Genomic DNA, 20,783 nt, shown 5'->3' with positions numbered 1-20,783 from the left:
GAATATTTTCAGTATTATGTGGAAAATGTTTTCAACAACATATGGAATATATTTCCTTAAGGGAAGTAGGATACATTTTCTGAAGGAAAATGATGGCACGTTTTAGAAACGTTTTGAAAATATTTCATTGCTGTGTGGGTTGCTGCTGTCATGCGCACTATTTTCAAGGTGCTATATCTTTATTATTTGAGATGCACAACACTCGACTTGTGGTACACAAAATGAATGCAAGCGATTCATATAACTTTTGCTGGAATCTTTTTATGCTAACTCCACTGCCAGTGATACGCACTAACACATCGAGCACTTACGGACCTGGCGCCATGGATTCTTCTAAATTTTTAGATAAGTTGAAATTGGCCAAATGTAGATTGAACAACCTCTGTATTTCCGAGCACACCCCAATATCATAAAAATTTAGTCCCTAATTAGTAGTAGAATGGCGTATTACAACACCGAAGCATACATACCTATGTGGAAGTTTTTCTTCGTCATTTACATGAGAAATCTCCACAATTTCAACACAAGAAAGTAATTTGTCGTCATTTTCAAGTTTCCTGCAATGGATAATAAGTTACTTATTACTATTTAGTTTCTTCTAACATATGACTAAAATTACCTTTACGTATAATTATTTCACATAAAATATTAACTGATTTTCATAACTTGAATCCTCAGCAGACCAATTCACTGTTAATGATACTGTGTGTTATAGAAGTAAGCAAAATTGTTTTATCATCATTGGAGATTTCCATCACTTTACCTTTTACCAATTTGACTGTTTCATGAAAGTCAAAGAATTGTTACGAAGCTATTGGCAAACATTTTCGTAAATCGTGGAGATTGGGTAATTCACTTCCTCATTTCTGACTGATGTTATTCTCGAATAGTCACAGTGATTGGAAAGCCTCATAAAAGTACATGCCATATTTCACCAAAACGGACTTTCTTTTGTGACCGGGGGAAAGGGTGGGAGTAAGTCTGTGTGAACATCCTGGAACATGTAAATTCAAACTTTCGTTCTTAACAGACTTTAACCCAAAAACAGTAGTTATGATTAGCAGTAGCGGTTCGTGATCTGTAGAAGTCCCGGTTCCAATGTTGCAATATCAAAGGTATGTAGTTACCCGCAAGTGTTCCCCTCCCCCCAGCATTCTCGAGTCTTATCCAAAAAATATTCAGGAAATATGAAGAGGAAAGTCCTTATAAGCTCCATTTGTATATTTATTGATTAAAGTGTATTCTCTAATATTGATTTAATATATGTTATTTCCTTTTTTCAAACAACCACTATTAATGTAAGTTTATACACTATTTATATACAAAAACTTCTACGTTCATGTTATTGAACAAGAGATAAATCGAATATATAACATGTGCAGTAAGCCATGAATGATATCGTTAACCCAAATGAAGAAAAAAAGCAAGAAAATTGCATATATTCATGCACACAGTTAAACAAAATTATGTAATTAAGTAAACTATGCATTAATTTATTTTAAAATGGAAGGTCTTTTTTCGTTCTTTTCGAGCTTCAAATTTTTCTATGACTTCATTGAAATCTGAAATGCTGCTCGCCAAATTTTTCTGAATAGAAAGCATCGCTACTGCAAATATTTTCCGCTTTATTTTCTTCAAGGTACAGAAACACCTCTCTCCTCCGACATTATGCATTTTGTTAGCATTTCTTTGTATGAATATAAGGGACAAAGAGTTCATTTTCGGTAACTAAGTATTTTTGTCTGCTGTTCTATTATAAAGAAGCATGAAATATAAGATTTTTCTTCGAAAATGAAAAAAATAATAGTTTAACATTCCAGCAATTTACGCTAAAGAAGACAGATGAGTATTGAAAGTGAATAATTTGAGATTAATTTTTTATGCTCTCCGCCGGAAATCGAACACGGGATCATGTGCACGAGCGACACACAGCTAGGAATTAGACCAGTGGTAAGACATTCTTTTCTTCGAGTCTGGATCGCCCCTCCCCCATAATAGGATATTTTTTATATTTAAAATAAAATCTATCCAAAAAATTTATACCTTTGTATTATAAATGTAAAATAAAAAAATGACTCCGAACGACTGCTTTCCCACAAATATTCAGCTTGGATCCGCCCCTGCTACCACCAGACGCGTATTTGCTCTTTGCGAGTTTCTGTTTGTTGACTTCTTTCTTTCTTCCAAGCGTCTATATCTCACGCAACCTATCAATTGAGGCAAGCGCTGCCAAACGGAGGAATTCGTAACTACTACAGAAGCTGACTATATACCAGTTGCAATGAAGTAGCAACTGGAAAAGCGTAATACGGGAGGATAGCAGCGATGCAAGAACAAATCCACTTCCTCATGTTAAGAGATAGGAGCTCGCTGCCATATGCTCAATTTTACTGCTTCCAGTGGCAACTCTCGCTGCCACTGGATTTGTATATCACTCTCTTTCAGTTTTTTAAAATTAATTTTTTTAAGAAATGCATCAATACTGTTTTGCGCTCATAAGCAAAGGTTTATTTTTTACTGATACACTACTTAAATACTTAAAAATACCTTTAGTATTAAAGAAATATCCGGTTGCACAACCATGCAACATATAGTACCAGCCGCCACTGATGATTAGTAAGCGTCAAAGAAAACAATTAATTATATTATTTAATAAGGAATCTACGGAGTATACAGGAACTTATCTACTTATTCTCGCCAGATTTTAACCGCAACCAATGCAGATGGTAGCGATATCCTAAAGAAGAAAACTGTTTAATCAAAATTGGAATATTTCTTAAGTAATTTACACTGGAAAATACTTCAATATTATAACCTTTGTTTTCAGTACGTTGGGTACACGAAATGCATATTGTATACACTTGTGCAGAAATTCACCGCCGGTGGAAAATAGTTTCTATACAGGCATCTTTCATATGAAGTCACTTATTTTATCCATCGTAAAGCATTTGTAATAATTTTACACTAGTAATCCTACACTTATAAACATAAAATTCAGATGTGGTACGCCAAAAGTAAACCAGCACCAGAAACAGAAATAATGAGAGTTAGTTATTATTAGTATTGTGTAGCCTTCGTGCAATTTTAGAGAACAGTTCTACAATGCTGGCACAATACAAAAAGACTGGATGTAGTGCATGAGAGGAGCTCCCGGCGCGGTATAAGTTTACTTTATTGGCTATGTGGGCATTTTTTGTGTGTAGTGAGCTTGGCGGATACACTGAGTGTCTATACAAGAAAATTGCCCATTCTCCTTTATTTTAGCTTTCCGCGCCTTATAACTGCCCTCATTTTCACATTTGGACAAGTCGTTTGATTTTCAGTTCTACAATCTGGTGGATACAAGGATCTACAGACCTTTCTTCAGCTGATACAGACTCCCTCATGTTCGTATCTCGCTGCCGAATTTTCGGAGTTACTAATTTCAATAGCGTATGGAATTATGAATAGTCCATTCTGTAGATTTTTTTTTTTTTTTTGTAGGAACGAGGGTCTGCAAGTAGTTCATTATTAACCACTGAAAATACGGTGCTTTCCTGTGCATTATTGCGGCGAAGAATTCACTCCCTGGTCCATCAGCTTCTCTTTATTCTTTCCTTCTCTCTCGTTTTTTGGGAGGTTGGAGGGGAGGGCGGATTTTGTGTCGACAACAGAGCAGATATCGCTGCTACCGCTATTTCATCCTCTTCGGATGAACTCATATTGTGAAATAGAAAAACAATAATATTTACAATTACAATAGTTGATTGTCCTGTGTGTAACACATTCTTCAAGTGTTTCTTGTCCGTTTAATAAGGCCACCTCGAGAGGCTCTGCTGGTAAAAGCTATCTAGTTTTAAGGATCGTCTGAGACCCGTACATCACCTCAATATAAAAGAAATTGCATGGAATTTTGAGTTAAGCAACACTGTCAAGTTGTAACCTGGGTTGAGGCCTTAGTTCAGATACGTTTGAGACGGGCTTTAGTGATGAATTTACAGTGGGTGCGATGGATAACTTCGACCACGAAGAAGCAACACTTTCAGGCTTGCAAGAAGTCATGACAATGTTCTGGTAGTATTTCAAGAGAAACCTAAAGAGGCAACAAAGTCCTATTTACTGGATATTGTTGAGAAAAATTTCTCCAAACGCGTTACGTCTCAACTTTCGTGTCAAAGTCTAAAGCATTATAGCAAGCAATCACTGCCTTTGATGGTACCTCAGAATTTAAAAACGTTTGAAGATTTATTTGACGCGGATATAAGTGAAGTGACATTTGTAACGCCCCGCTTGTATAGCGTTACAGTATTTGTTTATTTTCGTTCTAGAAATAGTTAATCTGTTTTGTTTTATTTTCGTTCAAGTATTAATTTTATAATTATTTTAAATAGTTTAGTTTTCTCTGCGATCAGCGATTTATTTAATGAGCACAAATTGATACTACAGAAAAGAAGTTTATTTTATTACATTTAATTAAAAATTTCGATTATCTGATGTTAGTGGATTGAATAAGAAAGAGTTTTCCAGATTATTGTTTAGCAAGAAAAGTTTGATGAATTTTAATATATAAAATAAACAGAAACAAGATATAGTTAATCTTGAAAACTAAAAAGTAAAATAATTATTTACAAAACCTATAGTAAAGCCAAGTTTAGACCTAGTACTTTTAAAAAGTGTATAATAAGTGTGGAAAGCAAACAGGTAAATCTTAAAACTTTAAATAGCCAATTTTTTTTTTGAATATTTGTGTTGAAAGTCGTGAATAGAAAATAATGATGCAGCAGTAATAACATTATATGGGAAGGTCCATTCTCCCCATAATATAATGCCACTAATTATGAATGTCGTGAAGATCTAAGACATATTACTGCCTCCTAAATTCTAGTTAAAATGACTTCAGAATTTCGGTAATCTCACAGATCTTTTCTGGATGCCGCATGGTTAGTAAGTATTGAGTGATTGAATGAGATGGTTATTTATGAACACCTTAACCAATACTTTTGTATATTGATAGCTTGATGAATCCCATAACTGCATATTATTGTAGCATACCTTCATTTTAAGAAATACAATACAATGCTGTTGACATCCCTCCTATTCCATATCAAAATTGTAATTTCAATAGATATGTATATTATGAAGAATATGTTAGCTTGCGATTGCAGCTAAGAATTATGAAGAGTACGTGGCGATTACAAATAATATTTAAGTGTGGTGCCACAATGTTGATATAATGTATCGTGATGAAAACGAGTACTATATTAATAACATATTTGGAACATGTTGGATGGAGAGGAATCAGCTGCAATTCGTTCGGAATCTGTAAAGAAAATTAAAATACATTATTTAACATGTTTTAAAAGAATCAATATACAAATAAAAAAATAAGTATGTTACTATAGTCAGTACTGATTTATGGAAGTTATCAAGCATATCTTCCTTTTTGCTGAAACCTAATCTAACTTCCAAAGAAAACTTCGAACTCTACTTACTAACTAAACTATTTTTAAAATACAGTCCATTACAATAATTGGTATCAACTAAGTACTAGTGTTATATATGGAACAGTATTATGGAACAGTATTACAATATAAATAAATACAAAACCCTAACTTCTGGAAAAGGAAAATAACGTAACCTAAACCTATTCTAAAGTTACTATTACTACTACTACTATTATCGAAAATTCTATGATTAAACTAACTTAATCTAATAAATATTTTCTGCTAAAACTGTTTAAGAAAATACTTACCTGTCTTGAATACCTTGGACTACGTACCTAAAACTGATGGACCGCGGTACTGGAATCCTGCTTTGCATATCTTCTATAGAGCTGTAAAGAAAAGGAATGTATATGATTAATTTGTTGTATCACTGCACTATTTCCAAATTGTGTTTTCTTTTAATATATTCAGATATAATAAACTAACAATATTTAATTTCTTGTTAAAGAGTAAATTATTTATGTCAATTACTGAGGTAAGTCATAGACTATAAGCTACATATATTATGATAAATTGCTACTTACCGTAACAACTTTTGACGTTTCCTTTACGTAAGGGTCAACATCAAAAGAACCAGCTTTTATTATTGTTTTTCGCGAACATAATCGCGAATGGCGACACTGGGCCTTACTTTGTTTCATAACTGACATTGTAATTATTAATCTTTGAACAAAATAATATCGGCTGTACCCTGAAGCACAGGTGCAGTTACAGAAAATGGCGACAACCAGCACTACGGATTTATTGATGTCGTCTAAACTTTCGTAATAAAGACGTCAATAGCTTATTACAGGATTTAAACAACGACACAATCCATGAACTTTTGACTAGTACTGTAAAAAAAATAGAAAACAGTTACTAGTGAAATACTAACTTGGAAAATTTCGTCTGTTAAGAGAAGCGAATTCTAAATCATATTTGTTGAAAGGAACATTTGAGATTATAACTAGATTGCTTGTTTGTCTATATGTGAAATGATACAATATTTTCTTTAATCTTTTATGTGTTGTGTAACAATATGAAAGTAAATAAAGTGGCAAATGGGAGATGGTGGAACTTCCCTGTAATAATGAAAATATTGAAATGTTGAAGAAAGATAATAAAGTTATTGTCTATATGTGCTGTCGAAAGACAGATTTTGCGGGTGAAAAGGGTGCCGAAAAAGGACACTACGCACCGCGAAAACTATCGAGTGTGCAAGATGCAAGAACTCTTTTCATCTAAAGTGTTTACAAATGCCTAAGGAAAAATATGAGAAATTGATGGACACAAAAATGAAATGGTCTTGTGATGAATGTGAATTGCTGGAAGATAAGAATGAAGAATCTGTAGAAACTTTAATGGAGTCATCTGAAGAAGAAAATGATGAAACACGAGTAAAGAAGCCTGTAGAAGAGAAGAAAGACGAGAAAGAGGGAGAAGAAAAGGAAAAAGAAAGTGAAGTTGTGACAGTTGAAGATGAAACTGAAAGAATTGCTGAACCGAAGGATGTAGGAAGTAAAGACACTGAAAAGAAAGATGAACAGAAGGCAAGTGGAAAAAGTTATGAAAAAGGGATGGTCCTAAAAATGACGGAAGCCTTACAGACGGAACAGCAAACACAACCTGAAGAACCTTTGTTACTCGATGACATGACTCCCAAGGATATAATGCTCATGATGATGAAGCAAATGAGTATGTATCAGGAGCAGATGACGAGAAATATAAAAGAACTAAGAACAGATATGAGCGCCTTTCGTGAGGAAATGCGAGAAGACAAAAAAGCCATGATGGAAGCTCTCAATGCTGACATAAAGGAATTGAAGCTAAGAGAAGAGACTACAGAAAGAAAACTGATCGAAGTAAAAACTATCGTCGGCAACTTAAAAGAAAGACACGCGAAGACTGAAGCTGATGTAGAAGATTTTAAAACGAAACAAAACAACCACGATCAGAAGTTAGACGACCACGATAAGAAGATTCATGATTTGGCAGACACTACAGTTGAATTAGCTGACCACGTCAATAGGAGAATTCATTCATTGGAAATGGAAGTTAAAAATCTGAAGCTGAACAGTGATGACAAAAGGAACAGAGTCGAGGATGAAGATATTGTAGAAGTTGTTCCGAATATTCCCACAGTTTTAGGTTCGGAAACTGTTACAAGTACAACAGTAACCACTGTTTCCAGCAGTTTAAGAAATGTTGGAGGATCTAACAATATTTTCATACATCCACCTGTTACTATGACTGCTTATGGAATGCAACTTCCACCATGTAATTTAACAAGTCCATCTCTAACTCCTGGTTATACCACGATACACAATCCTATTACTGTATCGAAATGTATATGGGAAGAACCGTTGTCTCAACGTGAGGAAGCTAGTGAAGAAAGCAAACCAGAAGTGACGTCGAACACAGTAGGAAATATCATCAAATTTAGAGATCTACGAGACTTCCCAAAATTCAGTGGACAGTTGAATGGACACGCGAAGAACTTCCTCGAGGAACTTACTCAGACATTAGAATTATTTAAATTAACAGACAAAGAGAAACTAGTGATCGCCCAAAGATGTCTCACGAGAGGAGCAGGAGCCTGGTTTCGGAGTGTTCAAAAGGGTATACATACATATGAGGATTTCGTAAGAAGTTTTAAAAGACATTATCTATCAGCGAGGTTGGAGCGAGCTCACAAGCGACAATTACAATATATGAGATATGATCGCACTAAATATGCAACTCTCTCTGATTTTGTGTGGGATCTCGTTGAGAAGTACCAAAGTATCTCGACGAATGTAGATGAGGATGAACTTATGGACCTAATACTAACAAGCATACCATCTGAGGATGCTAAAATACTAAGATCAACCCCGAGCAAAAATGTGGATGATTTGCTCCTACGCCTTGCAGAAATACAAGATTATAGCAGTAACATTTTTCAACAGAATAAATTTGATTCTCGAGATGGAAAGAAGATATTCCCTAGATCGAGAGTTAACTTCGTGAAAAGATTCAAGATCGACTCATCTTCGCAAAGTGATACTTTGAACAATCAAGGTACGACTGCGGTATCACAAAGTACCAATATGGCTGAACCCAAACAAAGATTCGACAATCAACCCTCGTATAAGAGAAATTATCAACCAGGAACTAGACGTCGAAGATGGGACTGCCATTGGATGAATTATGCACAACAGACGCCTCCATGGTTACAAAATTATTCTACGCCACCGCCATGGTTCACAGGTAGAGGACCAAGAAACCGAGTAAATGGTAACACGTCTATTGCAGCGCAGGAGGTGATGAGTAAACCATCCACTTCAAACATATCTAATATCCAAAATAATGAAGAAGGTAAAATGCCGACTCTCCAAAATGGACCCGTGTCGGATAACTAATCATGCAGATTGAAAATGAAATGTCGGACCATATATAGTGCACAAGATATAGAGAAATTGTGCTATGGTAATAACTTTAAAACAGGATCCAGGACTTAAACCTTCGAAAATTTTACTTGTCATAAAATTTTCTTTTATACGGAGGGGAAAACTGTAACGCCCCGCTTGTATAGCGTTACAGTATTTGTTTATTTTCGTTCTAGAAATAATTAATCTGTTTTGTTTTATTTTCGTTCAAGTATTAATTTTATAATTATTTTAAATAGTTTAGTTTTCTCTGCGATCAGCGATTTATTTAACGAGCACAAATTGATACTACAGAAATGAAGAAGTTTATTTTATTACATTTAATTAAAAATTTCGATTATCTGATGTTAGTGGATTGAATAAGAAAGAGTTTTCCAGATTACTGTTTAGCAAGAAAAGTTTGATGAATTTTAATATATAAAATAAACAGAAACAAGATATAGTTACTCTTGAAAACTAAAAAAATAAAATAATTATTTACAAAACCTATAGTAAAGCCAAGTTTAGACCTAGTACTTTTAAAAAGTGTATAATAAGTGTGGAAAGCAAACAGGTAAATCTTAAAACTTTAAATAGCCAATTTTTTTTGAATATTTGTGTTGAAAGTCGTGAATAGAAAATAATGATGCAGCAGTAATAACATTATATGGGAAGGTCCATTCTCCCCATAATATAATGCCACTAATTATGAATGTCGTGAAGATCTAAGACATATTACTGCCTCCTAAATTCTAGTTAAAATGACTTCAGAATTTCGGTAATCTCACAGATCTTTTCTGGATGCCGCATGGTTAGTAAGTATTGAGTGATTGAATGAGATGGTTATTTATGAACACCTTAACCAATACTTTTGTATATTGATAGCTTGATGAATCCCATAACTGCATATTATTGTAGCATACCTTCATTTTAAGAAATATAATACAATGCTGTTGACATCCCTCCTATTCCATATCAAAATTGTAATTTCAATAGATATGTATATTATGAAGAATATGTTAGCTTGCGATTGCAGCTAAGAATTATGAAGAGTACGTGGCGATTACAAATAATATTTAAGTGTGGTGCCACAATGTTGATATAATGTATCGTGATGAAAACGAGTACTATATTAATAACATATTTGGAACATGTTGGATGGAGAGGAATCAGCTGCAATTCGTTCGGAATCTGTAAAGAAAATTAAAATACATTATTTAACATGTTTTAAAAGAATCAATATACAAATAAAAAAATAAGTATGTTACTATAGTCAGTACTGATTTATGGAAGTTATCAAGCATATCTTCCTTTTTGCTGAAACCTAATCTAACTTCCAAAGAAAACTTCGAACTCTACTTACTAACTAAACTATTTTTAAAATACAGTCCATTACAATAATTGGTATCAACTAAGTACTAGTGTTATATATGGAACAGTATTATGGAACAGTATTACAATATAAATAAATACAAAACCCTAACTTCTGGAAAAGGAAAATAACGTAACCTAAACCTATTCTAAAGTTACTATTACTACTACTACTATTATCGAAAATTCTATGATTAAACTAACTTAATCTAATAAATATTTTCTGCTAAAACTGTTTAAGAAAATACTTACCTGTCTTGAATACCTTGGACTACGTACCTAAAACTGATGGACCGCGGTACTGGAATCCTGCCTTGCATATCTTCTATAGAGCTGTAAAGAAAAGGAATGTATATGATTAATTTGTTGTATCACTGCACTATTTCCAAATTGTGTTTTTTTTTAAAATATATTCAGATATAATAAACTAACAATATTTAATTTCTTGTTAAAGAGTAAATTATTTATGTCAATTACTGAGGTAAGTCATAGACTATAAGCTACATATATTATGATAAATTGCTACTTACCGTAACAACTTTTGACGTTTCCTTTACGTAAGGGTCGACATCAAAAGAACCAGCTTTTATTATTGTTTTTCACGAACATAATCGCGAATGGCGACCCTGGGCCTTACTTTGTTTCATAACTGACATTGTAATTATTAATCTTTGAACAAAATAATATCGGCTGTACCCTGAAGCACAGGTGCAGTTACACATTAAGGGAATCTGTGATCAGCATGGTGAAAGCTTTGCATTCACTTAGTGATAGGGACGTTAACGTAACCAGGGGAGCTGTCAACGCAGTGATATCGAAATCTGAAATTTTTCTTCAGCACGTTGAGTTCTAACCTATATTGCCATACCCTATTACAGCATACGACAGTGTCTATTCTGCAATGGAAAACTTCCAATACCTTAACCATCTTTACCAACCCGCTTTACCTATAGTTTGCGACGAGGGATTTTACCATATCACTGCAGAAATCCAAATTACTTCAAACGAGTTCCCAGACATCGTCCTGATGATGGGATCTTTCCATATAAAAAAAGCACTATTGGCGTGCATAAGTAAATATATACCGTATCAGGAAGTATATTAGAAAACATCCTTATTGAAAACTCAGTATTTGGACCAAGAGTAGTCGAAAATGAACTGATAGGGAGTGACTACATTTGTTCTACAAAAGCAATGTTCATGCTTGCTGAAGTAATTGAAACGCTGAAATGGATAACATTTTTGAAAGGTAATGTCAGTGCACCTAGCAAATAGCCACCGACACATTGAGAGCAATTAAAGATAAAGATATTGAAAAAGCACAACTCCTATTTCAAGATCTTACTAACAATTCTATAAGCTTAATCCAAGGGATGAAAGAGTTCTCTCAGATGAATGCGGAGTGCTCAGAAACGTGTCAGTGTTTGGAAGGTTTTGTTTCTTGTGTCCCTTCTGAAGAATCTTATTCGAGCAGACAGAGAAGGTAATTGGCTTCTTCATTGAATACCGTTCAACGACTCCTTCCAGTGTTTCACGTTTTTAATAGAATCAATTACTTAAGATGGGCATCCCTGTATTTAGAGCAGATGCGAAACTTGGAATTTCAACATTCACAAGTTTTTGAAAAATTCATGAAAAGATTCTTTGTAGTCCGAAGAACCACAGGAAAATTCAATGCGGTTCGCCTGGACATGTCACTTGAGCAGACGATAATTAGATCCCAAAAATCACAAGGTGGAACAATTGGCCAAACAACAAGAAAAGAGTACGTTGTAGAATGGCAGTTAATTTACCACGAGATTCTTGAAATAAGAAATGCTTTTCGGTCATTAATAGGCGTTGCAGTGGTTGACTACGCTCTTCAGACACATCACGAATTAGTAGGGAAACAGATTGAGGAGCTTGAAGCAAGCATCCAGATGATGTGCTCTTATATTGAGGATAGACAAAATCCTTATGGCACCACTGGAACGATGAAACCCCAAAATCTATCGACAAATGAACTTGTACCGCCACATAATACAAAATCAATACTTTCCTTTGCTGCAAAAGGGAATGTATTTTATCTTGAATTTAGGAATGAGAGGTTTGTTTCCAAATCAAAAACACTATCTGCCTTCATACACAAAGTGAAGTTGCTATCTTTCAATTTTGTTGGTTCACATGATGCAAAAAAATGATAGGTCTAATTCAGTTACAGATATCATCCATGCTCAAAGACTTGTTAATATTTGTAAGGAGAGAGGCATATTATTGAGCGAGATTCTAAGTTATGACATTTTACCAGTTACAACATCGGTGGATAAAAACAGTGCAACCATTAAACCGCAGAAATCGGATTTGATGACTGCTTTGGTAAGGAAATTAGACGATTCTGAGTGCAGTTCCACTTTTGAAAAAAAAAAAATCTACCGACGTGTTTGATAGTTCATGTTATGAACCAAATCCGCAGGGTGCCCCTAAAGGGATTTAACACTTTCGGTTCCCTTTTTCTGCTCTCGTTGAAAGCATGAGTTCCATTCACCAAGAAAAGTCATGAACGGATTTTGTCTTTGATAGCTACGTAACAAACTCGATTAAGGACAGAGAAAGGGAAGGAGGAGCTGCTATTAAATCAATAACTGTATCTAACATTTCAGTTTCTACTCGATTACCGGTTCAAATGAACAAATTTTGAACGTCCATTGAAAACAAAAGTATGCTTCAGAGCGTTTTGCGATAACATTCACTTTCTTTCGAAGGAACTATTGTTCTGAGTAGTGAAGTATGTGATGGAGGACAAATTGCGACTGTAACAATCAAATCTGGCAAGTGCAATGAAGTTTTGGATGAAGATTTAATGAAGCCTATTGAAGAAGCAGATTTGAGAATAATTCCACATATACATCATGCACTTAAAGAAGGCTACCAGCAAGTAATCGTAGCATCAAATAATACAGATGTACTTGTCATTTTTCCTCACTTCTTGAACTTCTTGCAAACGAAAGGTCTTCAGGATCTTTGACTGCGAAAATCTTCAAAAGAGTGCATACCAATTCACATGTTAGCACGAAAAATTGGCACATTATGTGACGTTATTCTATCAGTGCACTTCCTCACAGGTTCGGACGTCACTAGTAAAGTGGGCACCAAGTTTTCGGCCTTGAAATCAAATCCTGAAAAGTGCCTTCTATATTTTGGCCAGCAATTACTTGCAAATCCGGATACATTTCGACTAGCATAAAACGATCTTGTACAAGTGTTTAAGCCTGGGAGTCCCTCTGTAACGTTTCATCAGCTACAGCTCGAATTATTTTCATATTTAAAGACTCCAAATCTGCTATCACTACCACCTACAAGCTTTTCATTAAGTGCACATCTTCAGCGTAGCTTTTTCATGGTTTGCACTTGCTCTTCTTGTCTTGTCTTGTCGTAGAACATTACCGGTCAAATAGGCAGGTGCACCAGCTCGCTACGCGTGTGTACTACGAATACAAAAAATTTTACCTTACACGGAGAATTTATGATTCAGGAAAAAATTGAATAAAATACAGGACACAATTGGGAAGAAAGGACACAATCAGGAAAAAGGTCAAAGTCAGGAAAAGGTCAAAATCGGGAAAGAAGTTCAGACAGTGAAAGAAGGCTGAAAGCCAAGTTAAACAGGGCAAATGTTAGAGGAAAGTGGGAAGTGTAAAATGAAAAAAGAACAAAGAGTAGAAAAAAGAAGGAGAATATGTACGTGTATATGTAAAAGAATGTCCGTAAGAATTTCGAGATGAGATATTCGAACCTCTCAGTGCTTGATACCCATCTCATTGTTGAGACCGGAGGGCGATCCAGGAAAAGTTGTGTAATCCCTTTTTGGAAATGTTCTTTGATGTCTTAACCAGGTAAGTTCAGGTCTCCTGAAAGTACTCGTTGGGGGGAGAGCAGAGGGACAGAAGTAATGAGAAACAGTCTCAAATTTGGAGTAAGGTTTGTGTACAAATGAAACAAAAGACAATCAGCATAACACAGGAATTGTTGATTCGCTGTGTTTGGAGATTTCTAAACTACATGAAGAAATTGAAACACTCCATGAAATTGTGATGATATTAAGGTAAGATACGTGTTCACTAATGAACAAAGACCAGAAGTACCTGAAATTAACAGTGTGTGAAAAGCAACATCAAACTACTTGGAGTGACGTTGTCAGAAAGTGCACAAACGGTATTAGAAATAATCCTCCGCTGCTAGTCAAGTCATCGTCCCAAGATTATCAGGAAAGAGAGTAAACTAGTTCGTGCAGAGAAACTGTCCGGAAACCAAAATGTTAATCAAGTGCGCGACAGAACAAATATTTGTACTCAACAAGAATGTTGTAAAGTAGTGCAAGGGGTAAACAATAAGTGGATTACAATTAGATCAAAAAGCTCAACTAATAAATCTGTTTATATCTCTGAGTACCAAGACTATCAAGTAAGTACCCAAAACAGATTTAATGTATTAAATTGTGACGAATTGAATGCATCAATTAGGCATTCGGATAGTACAACATTAACCAAATCTCAGTGCAAAGTGCAGAGGAACAGTTTAGGTAGGTACAAGGGAACTCCAAAGTACAACTTTATGTTAAAATCCTTTATGCCTGGTAAAACTATTATTGTAGCTGACAGTCATGGTCGTGGTGTAGCTCCATATTTAAATGAAGAGTTAACCAATGTGAAACCAAATGCTAACCTTAATGAGGTAGCAGCCTCCTATATTGAAAGTAGCAAAGAAATGACGTGCAAGGATACAATGTAGTGATTGGTGGTACTAATGATGTGGCAAGAAATGAAGCGGAAGATGTAACTAGAACATTGCGTGAAATCCTTCCGATGTTATTACATACAAATGTTATTGTGGTCACAATATCCTTTCGCCACGATCTGAACAATCTGTCCTGTGTAAATTTAGCGGTAAAAGATACTAGTAGCAAGAGAATTAAATTATGTAAACATTTCTATAATATAAAAGTACTGGATATTCAGAATATTCCTAGAAGTTATCATACAAAACATGGGCTGCATTTGAATGATTGAGAGAAAAAGTATTTGTGTAGTAAGTTAAAGGAAATAATAACTGCAAATGTAGCTGATAGTATAAATTAGAATACAGTTCCGTTTTCATATAAAATAGTTTATATAATCAATGTACAAACTAATGTAGACAATGTAGTACACATAGGCGTCGAAGATGTAAACCATTATGATGAAAGACTCAACTATGTGGATAGGATTTGTTTAATAAAGAAGACAGATCATAGGGTAGATCACAAAGCTGGAGATTCTAATAATGACGTTTTAGTGCAAGGGCAACTTAGCAGTAATGTTAGTAATATGTATTATACGGTAATAGAGCTAACTGAAAAGAAACGAAGGTTGATACATATAAGAAACGCATTGTAAATAATAGCGATATACAATGTCCAATACGACAATCAAACAGAGTTAGACATCCTCCTAAACTCAGTAATTGTGAATTGTTATGTGTAACATTGCACAAATAGATGGTAAATATCAGAATCAAGGCACGAATTCGAACAAATTAAAACTTAATTTGAAAACTAAAAATAAACAAAGCACGTCAATATGTGACAATAGAGATCAGCCTCCAAAGAAATACAATAATAAAGTTCCTACTAATAAAAATAATACACTTGCACTCTTCCATCAAAATACACAAGGTTTTAATACAATAAACAACTCCAATTAGCGGTACACTTACATGATTAGTACAGAGATGTTGATATTATATGTATAACAGAACATTGGCATAGGGATGATGAGATTGACTATATTGCAATTCCAAGCTTTATCTGTGTAGCAAGATATTGTAGAACTAATTTGTCAAGAGGTGGATTATGTATTTTTGTTAAGAATGAAATGAAAGTAAAAAAATGTATTATATTTGAAAAACAGTTTTAATGTAGTATAATAGAGATACCTTTGCAAAAAATATATATTATTTGTATATATAAGACGCCCAACAGTAACATTGAAATATTTATCAATAAGATAGATAAAATACTAGCGTATTTTTATGTTAAAAATTACATTCCAATTATTGTAGGTGATTTGAATGTATATTTTCTAAGTGAAAAACTGAATGAAGGCTTTGAATCTGGACTTCAGTCATACAATTTAAATCCCACAATTAAATTACCTGCAAGAGTAGCAAAAATATCAATATCTAACATTGACCAGATTTTGGTAAATCCATTAGTCATGAATTATGATTCAGAAGTTATAAATACAGGGCTTTCAGATCATGAAGCACAAATTGTAAAAGTAAAGATTTTAGAACAAACACTTCCAACTATAGCGAAACCCAATGAAACATCTATAATAACGAGATGTTTTGGTTCAAATAATATTAGTTATTTTGCTTATAAGCTTGGAGACGTGGGATAATATTTATGATCTAACCGACGTGAATGAGATATATGAGAAAATATATGATACTGTAAAGCATAGTTTTGAAGTAGCATTTCCAATAAAAAATAATTTTAGTAAAATAGAGAAGGAAAAACAAAATGGATTACACCTGAAATCTTGAAAGCAAACATGGTAAATATACAACTAAATAAAACTAGGAAGCGTTACCTTACTAGGATGAATAAATTAATTTACAGACAACACAAAACTAGTTATAAAAAATGTTGAAGATAGCGAAACAAAATTATAACAGTAGGAAGATTCTTCAGTCACAAAATAAAACAAAGGCAATGTGGAAAATAATGAAAGAGGAGCTCAACATGCAAACGCATAGTAACCATATAAGTAGCATACTTTGTGAAAGCGTGAACATGACAAATCCAAAGGACATAGCATCGTCTTTTAATAAATATTTCACAAATGAAGGGCAAACACTTATTAAAAACAAAGGTACTAGTAAAACTAACTTAACGGAACATAAAATTAAAAATGTAATAAATCTATATTCTTGAAACCAGTAAGAGAGAGTGAAATAATCATCATAAAAAACAAATGAAAATTTCGAATTCGGCTGGGACGGATGAAATATCAAACAATTTGATAAAATGTTGTTACAAATATTTAGTTAAACCATTGTGTTATCTCTCAAATATTTCAGTCGCCACAGGAACCTTTCCCGATAAACTAAAAGTTGTTAAAGTTAAATCATTACACAAAAAGGTAAACTCAATGAAATAGAGAATTATAGACCGATAACATTGCTACCCATTATAAGTAAAACTCGTGAAAAAATAATCAATTGGGTAATGGATTTCATTAAAAAATATTGTATTATATCCAACACACAACATGGTTTCTTGAAAGGTAAATCCACAGAGACAGCAATTTTTCATTATCTAGAAACCTGCAGAAAGTTGCTGGATGAGAAAGAATTATCTATAGGAATATTTTTAGATTTAACAAAAACCTTCGATTTAGTAAATTATAATATATTGCTAGGAAAACTTAGTTGCTATGGTATTAGAGGCTTAGCAAATAAATAGTTTGAGTTATACCTTAAAGATTGGAAGGAAGTAACTGAAATCACAGGATTACTTAATAATAAAATTCAAAAATGTGTATCAAGTGAGGAAATTATTAATTCTGACGTACAACAGGGATCAATTGTAGGGCCACTTCTCTTTCTTCTTTATATAAATGATCTTTCTAAAACTATTAACAGTTCATGTGTGACTTTATATGCAGATGATACAATATAATAGTGGGAAAGATGAAAGCGCATTAGCTTCAAACTGCCAAACGCCAATGAACCAACTTTCAAGATGGATGAATAAAAATGACCTAATTATTAATGCAAATAAAACATGTGCCTTAAATTTTTACAATGGGAAAAATAATCAAGCCAATACAATAATAAGAATAAATAATAAAATAGTTAAATATGTAGAAACTGCTACCTTTCTTGGAGTCAAAATATCTAATAATTTCAACTGGAAACCACATATAGAACATGTAAGAAGTAAGTTAAGCAAACTATGTTATGCAATTGGATGTGTAAGAGATAAGATTAATGTAAAATCAGCTAAGTATAGGGTAAGAATCCCGAATATGAGACCCTAAAAGTTAAGATGCTATATACTGGTTAATTATAGCATAAACAAACACTGTTATTACTTTAATATATTCTGTGGAATGTCTAATTTACCATACAAACTATTGCAATACATAAAAATATAACAATAAAAAATTATATTGAAAAATGTGACCAAAATTGATACACTGTCATTTTTATGAGGGGTACCTAATAAGAGATCCCGGCTTTTTGTGTGAGTTCTTTTATTAATTCATCATTCAGTACTGTCTAAGCCAAATCCTGTAATGGCACAAAAATATAAAACATTACACTTTCAATCTAACTCACTTTCTTCAATTTTAGAATACACGCACTGTAAAATTTTACACTTGTTGTGCGCATAAACTGCAACGATTTTTGATCACTTCTTTTAATGTTCAAATATGTACCAAATGAGAAGAAATGTGTCCAAAATGACAGTACAATGCCAACGAAATCACTGGTTCTATGTACAGGACTAAGTCTAAGAGACTACTTTGTGAATACAGAAATGTCGATTCAATTGAGCTCCTAATATAAGACCCAACATTACTGTACGGGTCACATTATGAGACCGGTCTCATATACTGAACCCGTTAAGGGTCTCATAATAAGACATTCGACCAATAAACAAATGACGAACGCCATCTCAAATATAAATGGAAGAAAATCGGTAACTCATTACATGTTGCAATACGCATATTCACTGGTAGAAAAGAAAGTAAAGATAGAATGAATATCAATTTACCTTCTCCATTTTCAGCTCCTGATGTGCGCACGTTAAGAAAACTTTGTAGGGGCGCAATTTCTTCCAGTCTCCGCTATACTAACAGCTCTCCACTTAACGAGCTCACGTAACTTCCGGTGCTGTGGTCGGCTATTTCCTTTTGTTTTAGCTCACTTACACTAGATTGCAGCTCTTGCTTCACAAGATAGGTAGGGGTCTCAATTTAGGTGCCTATCCTCATATTAGGGGTTCTTACCCTATATATTACTGAAATTTTCATTCTATAATAAAATATGGCTTGATGTTCTACGGAAATTCACTTAAAAGTATTGTTATCTTTAGGCTACAGAAGAAAGTGGTAAGAGTACTTGCAGGAGTAGAATGGAGCTCTTATTGCAGAAACATTTTAAGGGACTTGAAATAATGACTTCCCTCGATGTATTTGTTCGAAATATTAGGGTATTTAAAGAAACATAATAGTGAATTTATTGTTAAAAAAGATGTTCACAGGTACAACACAAAAAGTAAAGATGACATTCACTTGCAGGCACATAGAACAAATATATACAATAAATCAGTTACTCACAAAGGTATTCTATTATACAATCTACTTGCATCATGTATAAAAAATCAGATCTCTGTAAATAGCTTTAGATCCAAACTTAAAAGGTACTTGATACAACAATGCTTTTACTCGGTTCAAGAATGTGTACAAAATAATTCGTATGCTTAAAATTAAATATATAGTAAGTAAATTAGTGAATCTATAAGAATCTATATGTAATAATAGTATTTATGTTTATATATACTGGTTAATATATAACTGACATGTCCAATTTCGTTGTATGACGATGAACGGATGCAATAAATTGTGATTATGATCCGGAAAACAGTTATACTTTCATTCCTTAAGAAATTAAGTAATTACCACAACTTCAAATATAAATAGCCAAACTATATTTTGAATTTTAAATACGAACACTAAACATATTCTTTAGCTGCATCGATCAATATTGAGAAATTTGCGAAGACTCTTTCTGAATTCCCGTTACATTTCATAAAATATTTTTTACCGTAAAAGAATCTAAATTAAAATGCTATTGTGTGATCACATACAAAATAAAATTACAAAGTTTCACAATTGTTACTGGAAATTAATGCTGCCACTCTTTTCGAACATTTTAAAATTATATAGTTTCTAATGTATTAAAATTTCATTTCTCATCAATAGTATGAAACGTTGTAAATAGTTTTAAATTTCTATAACTGATCTCCAAGTGAATTTGTATACAACTAAAGGTAGCGTTGTCAAGTTTAACAAAAAATCAAAATAATCCTCTTGAAATCAGCTCCTATTTGTAAAATAATACATAATGATCGCTTTTCACTGTTCCAATGGTCCGTCCAAGCAGCTTAATAAAAATTCAGCATAGTATAACAACGAAAGCTGCTTTTCTTATATGTAAAAAAAAATAAGCTTGGTAAGGTGAGTAAAGGGGCCGCGGAATTCTACTTCGCCCCGGGCGCCAAAATTTCTAGCTACGGCTCTGCCTTTACGAGCCATGCCGCCTTCAGTTTAGCTGAATGAAACTCTTCAAAGTCCACATGGTGTTCTAAATTGCGACGAAGAAACAAATTACATTCGTAGCATGCGACCCGCACAATTGATCGAAGCCGTAGTGAACGTGAAAAATGTAAAATTCTCGCTTGTGTAATACAGAAAAGCTACCCGCACGATTGTGCGGGCACGGGCGGAATGGGATACAT

At 33.7% G+C, this 20,783-nt stretch overlaps 1 protein-coding gene across 1 annotated transcript in view; it reads right to left on the bottom strand.

The window, feature by feature from the left end:
• Positions 1 to 495, bottom strand: part of LOC145693483 (uncharacterized) — a 113,410-nt gene extending 112,915 nt beyond the window's left edge. The window contains exon 1 of the mRNA XM_081769525.1: positions 471 to 495. The gene's annotated coding sequence lies outside the window, so the exon portion shown is untranslated. The remainder of the gene's footprint in view (positions 1 to 470) is intronic.
• Between the last annotated feature and the right edge of the window lie 20,288 nt (positions 496 to 20,783).

This window comes from Thermobia domestica, chromosome 8 (assembly GCF_964235325.1).
Source record: "Thermobia domestica chromosome 8, izTheDome1.hap1.1, whole genome shotgun sequence".
In the NCBI taxonomy this organism is placed as follows: Eukaryota; Metazoa; Arthropoda; class Insecta; order Zygentoma; family Lepismatidae; genus Thermobia; species Thermobia domestica.
This window is presented reverse-complemented; position numbering and strand designations above follow the sequence as displayed.